The sequence below is a fragment of the Octopus bimaculoides genome, chromosome 2 (genome assembly GCF_001194135.2).
Source record: "Octopus bimaculoides isolate UCB-OBI-ISO-001 chromosome 2, ASM119413v2, whole genome shotgun sequence".
Lineage (NCBI taxonomy): Eukaryota > Metazoa > Mollusca > Cephalopoda > Octopoda > Octopodidae > Octopus > Octopus bimaculoides.
Window position 1 is genome coordinate 95,213,038 of NC_068982.1, and position 5,208 is coordinate 95,218,245.

The 5,208-nt window shown below is 35.5% G+C and overlaps 1 long non-coding RNA gene across 1 annotated transcript in view; it reads left to right on the forward strand.

Annotated features, from left to right (window-relative positions):
* LOC128251584 (uncharacterized) overlaps nt 1–4,720 on the forward strand; it is a 188,732-nt gene extending 184,012 nt beyond the window's left edge. Inside the window, exon 2 of the long non-coding RNA XR_008267185.1 lies at nt 4,548–4,720. This is a non-coding gene — a long non-coding RNA (uncharacterized LOC128251584). The remainder of the gene's footprint in view (nt 1–4,547) is intronic.
* The last annotated feature ends 488 nt before the right edge of the window (nt 4,721–5,208 follow it).

Sequence of the window (5,208 nt, forward strand, 5' to 3'; positions counted from 1 at the left end):
TATATATATATATATATATGACGAGCTTCTTTCAGTCGAGATAATTTTTAAAATACACGTTTATTATACAATTCCGGTAATGATGCAAAATGGTATACAGTAACCTCCGGCCACGGCCGGACCGAAGTGTTCGTGACTGGATTATAGCTTATGCGCATGCGCGAACATTAACTTGTCATTTAAATTTCTGCTTGGCAAATATTTCATGTTCGAATATCTCCAGAACTTCTATTACAGCTTATGTTTCATTCTTTCTTTTTTCAGTTAATATTTTTCATTTATTCACCATTGTTTTTCTAATATTAAATGTCCATTTTGTTAATAACTACTTTGCAATATTTGATGTAACGAGGACCGGCTGAAAAGTTCATAGACTAACCTAAATACTCTCATGGGATGTAAACAAAGTGCTTTTACTGTCTACACTCTTCATCCATCGGCGTTGCAGTGCTTGGATCTCAATAGTGAAAAAGCTTTCATTATGTTGATAAAAAAAATCATCAACAGCAGACATAACGTCCTCATCAGTGTGGTACTGCTTCCCAGCCAAGTGAATTTTTTTATGTTGGCGAACAGATGATAGTCAGATGGGCCCACATCAGGATATTAGGACTGATGGTCAACCGGTTCAAAGCCACAGTCACGCACAGCAGCCATTGAAACCAAAGACTTGTGTGCTGGAGCATTGTCCTGATGAAACGAGACTCCTATCGTTAGTTTTTTGGAGTATGTTTTATGATATCCTTTCGTAACTAGCCCTCTAATTTGTATAGTATTCTCCATTGATGGTGTGGCTATTTTGAAGATATTCAGAAATCGCAATGCCTTTTGTATCCCAAAAGACCGAGGCCATCACCTTCCCTGCAGATGAAAAGATCTTGGCCTTATTTGGAGCAAGTGATGAGGGGTCTTTTCACTGCATTGATTGTCTCCTCGCATCTGGTTCAGAGTGATGAACACTACCCTCATCCTGAAGTAGGAAACATTCAAGGAAATCGGCTGGATCTGCTCCAAACAATGTCAGATTTTCCCGTGATTTGATCAGCTTGGTGAGCTTTTGATTAGGTGTTACAAGACGTGTCAGAAACCTTCGTCATGCAGAATATTCATCGTGCATAGCATTCTCAAATCTCTCATGGCATATGATAATGGCATGAGCTATTTGATTTATAATCAATCGCCTGTTATCCATCACCATGCAGTGAAAACGATCGATTTTTTTTCTTGGTAGTGGCAAATGCAGGACGTCCAGACAATGGGTCATCCTCAAGACTCTCCTTTCCTCTCCTAAATTCAGCTGCCTACTTTTGCATTGTTGATAAAGCAGGAACGGCATATCCTTACGTAGGAACCATCTCAGCATTAATGTCCTTGGAGTATAAACCCTTATTATGCAGGTAGTTGATAACACCACGATTATAGATTTTCTTCATTTTCAAGAGAAAAGACTTACTTTTGAAGCCTTATTTCAACAAATAGATGTCAATTTACGTAGAACGAAATAATACAGATATTAATAAGAGTAGTTGAAATTGATGCATGCAGGATTTTATAGTGAACTTATGAACTTTTCAGCCTACCCTCGTATTCAGCACATTTGAGTAGAGTTCTCTTTAGCTCAGTGTTCCATGCTCATATGCACGTATTGGAATAACGCGCAATTCTTACCATTTGCTATTACATAACACATTCATTGGCCTAATACAATGAATGTGTTATGTAACTACCATTTATATATTCACATGACCATGAAATAGGTATGGTGTGGCTAAATCAAAAAGAGCAAGTTCCACATCATAAAAGATGAGGGGCGGTGTTGTACATCTTATGCAGTTGGACCTATATAATTTATTTAATAGCTAATTCATTTTAGGTTGCAAGATAAGATTGACTTCGGGTGATAATAAAACGTACACATCATACAATAATCTAGTCAAACCTTATGGATTATATATTCTTCGACAAACTAGTTTCGTTTTTTGTAGCTAGGCCTCTTATTCAATCGTTCACCTGCCCTTTAACGGATTTTGTTTTTCGTCTGACAGGATGTCCAATAAATCATCCTCTTCACCAATTAAGCTTGATGGGGTTTCCGGTTTTGTTGCCAATGACCCTACCATGTGATGACCACTGGCATTATCCAGTGCTAGTGGTCTCTACATGCATGATTGTTGTTTTAATGTATGTTTGAAAACATCTGAGCTTAAAGAATATTAAAGATTAAAGATAAACTGTTTCCTACATCTCTCTTTTGTGGCACAATAGAGGTAGTGAGTCAAGTTTGCTGAACGGTCACATCTTCAAATTTAAGTGGTAACAGTTGGAAGTGGTTAACTGCAGGTGTGGATCAATTTTTGCTACTACTGAAGTCGGTTAGTGATGTAACGGAATTGTTGGTGCAACAGATTTGCATTTCACATTATTTATGTTAACTATTTCTTAATATATGTGGTTCGACGGTGTTACAAAAGTCTTAAGGCGGCGAGCTGGCAGAAACGTTAGCACGCCGGGCGAAATGCTTAACGGTATTTCGTCTGTCTTTAAGTTCTGAGTTCAAATTCCACCGTGGTCGACTTTGCCTTTCATCATTTCGGGGTCGATAAATTAAGTACCAGCTGTGTACCGGGGTCGATCTAATCGACTAGCCCCATTCATAAAAAAATTCGGACCTTGGGCCTAGAGAAGAAAAGGACATTACAACAATCTAGGTAGAAAGTGTTTTTGAAAGAAGTATGGCTGTCTCGCAGTATTCCTTTATTTCTGTTTCTCTCTATGACTTTGTTTCTTCCTGCATTTTTTCATTTCCTATTGTTCATTGAAGAATCGATAGAACATGGGACAAAATATCCATGTAAGATCTGGTTTTGTCTCTCTACCGTGTGTGTTCAAATTTTTCCCAGATAAACTTTGCGTTTATCCGTGATCGATTTAAAGGCATTGTATGAGCTTGGTATTTAATCTTACGATTAAAATAGGCAAACAAAAGAAAAAATGTTAATACTTTAACCTGCCTTCACTATTTTTACTTATTTCGAAAATTTTATTATTTTTATTTATCCTCTCGTATCAGCTCCGATTTTGTATTTATTATTCCTCTTTGTCCCTTTCTTTCTTTCTTTCTTTCTTTCTTTCTCTCGCTCTCTTTCTTTCTCTCCTTCTCCCTGTCTTTCTCTCACTCACCCACTCACTAGTTCACACGCTTTTATATTTTTCACCCACTACTATATAATTCTTCTATTGATTTTTTATCTTTCAATCTTTCATAACGTCTTATATTCGTCTTTTCTGACAGTTCAATAACATACCTAACATTTTCTATTTATTGAATCTAACCTTCTCGAAACATATCATTAAATCCTAACAATTATGTTAAAAACAAAATCTAGCTGATTGAGAAAAAAAGTTTCCAGTGAAAGGTTTTTACAAATGTGCAATGATATTACTTGTTACTCCCTTCATTTTTTCCTATCTAGCACGCAAATTCTATCAATACTTTCTTAAAGAAGAAAATATTTTTCGGTCAGAAAATTTCATTTTCTCTTTGCTGTCATCAGACTTTGGCTATTGTGTCCCTTTCTCGACAGCTGCTTGGATATAATTTTACACCGTCTAAGGGCCTCATACTGATATTGTGAATGACAAACTTGAAACTTTAGTAAATGAAGTTTCCATACAATATTACAAATTACATTAAGGTTGGTAGCTTAGACTAACAATAAATAGGCCCTGTGGTTAGACAAAAATAATCAAGATAAAAAAATGAATTCAATTCAGAAAAAAGCAAAAAACACTATTTGGTTTGTTTAACTAGTTACACCAAAGGCTTTGTGAAATAGCCATGATAATTATAGCACATGCAAAATTAATAATTCATTAGGATTATGGATCTTATATTGAAACACGTAGATAATCCTTTCTAATGGGTTATTTACATAAATTCTAAATGTTTTCAGTTCAACACAATCTAAGAACATTGAAAAGCTTTCCTAGTAATTTTGCTTTATACATTTATACGTTTATACATTTTAGTCAAAGGAAGATAGGCAGGGTCCGTAAGATAGGAATCCCTTCCATACAAAATCGCTGCAAAGATCAGTTAAAATATCAGTTGGTCATGGTGTGCAGGAAAACCACAGGAGGGGAGTGAATTGCAGTTCAGGTTTAGAGATAATATTTTTGGCGATATATGAGAGGTGAGACACAAAGTGTTACAAGAGGATAATGCCTTTTAATCCGCTTAACGCCTTGGAAACTGAATGATAAGAAGATCAGAAATCGCTAACCTTTATGAATGTTCTTCGTGAAGAGGAGATTTATCTGATACTCATACTCTTACCATTATCAAACAAGAAAAACAACACAAAGTTCCAGCTGAAACTTAAATCCAATAAATGTCTTCATATCACATAAAACATACATTAGCACCTTATAACTTATCAACTGATGGTTTTATAAAGATTTCCTTATAGTTTGTCATGTTTTGTATAACTAATTGTGGTTTGCTTTATTTTACTTACCCTTTCAATTATTTTGCTGTTGTTTTCTAGTGCTTAAACTGCTGACATTATGAGAGTGTCTAAGGGAATAATAAGAATTTCGGCCTGACTTTCGAAGAAAACTCTGGAGTCGTATTGGGTCTATGCACAGATATGAACTCAGAACTGTGCTTATGAGTTAAATAAAGTAGTGCAGAAACAATAAAGTATCAATCGAAATGTTACGGTGTGCTGCGTTTCTTTATTTTCTGAGTTGAAGCTTAACCTTCCGAGGCCGATACATTATACATCACACAAGTACTGATTATCAATCGACTGTAAAATTCCACCACATCTCTTTTCACCTTTGTTAGAAACCTATAATTGTGCAATGCATTTATTACTTGTATTCACTATCTGTACCTCCACATGTTGCCTACTTGAAGTCAGCTTTGTTAATCCAGTGTGTGGAGTCTTGAACATAATCACGTTTAAATATCAATGACAAATTCCTTTACTCGAACACTCTATCAGCTAGCTCTCTTGAATAATTCTTTGTTTATCAGAATCGATGATATATTATAAGCCATATTTTCTGATGCATGAAACAGTTCATCGAATATGACAAAGCATTTACTGATGCAGTAACGCAATTCGAAAATGTGATATCGCGTTTATGAGATGAAATAAAAGGGTCTCTTTACAATAGTTTTTATCACCATGTCTCGCGGGA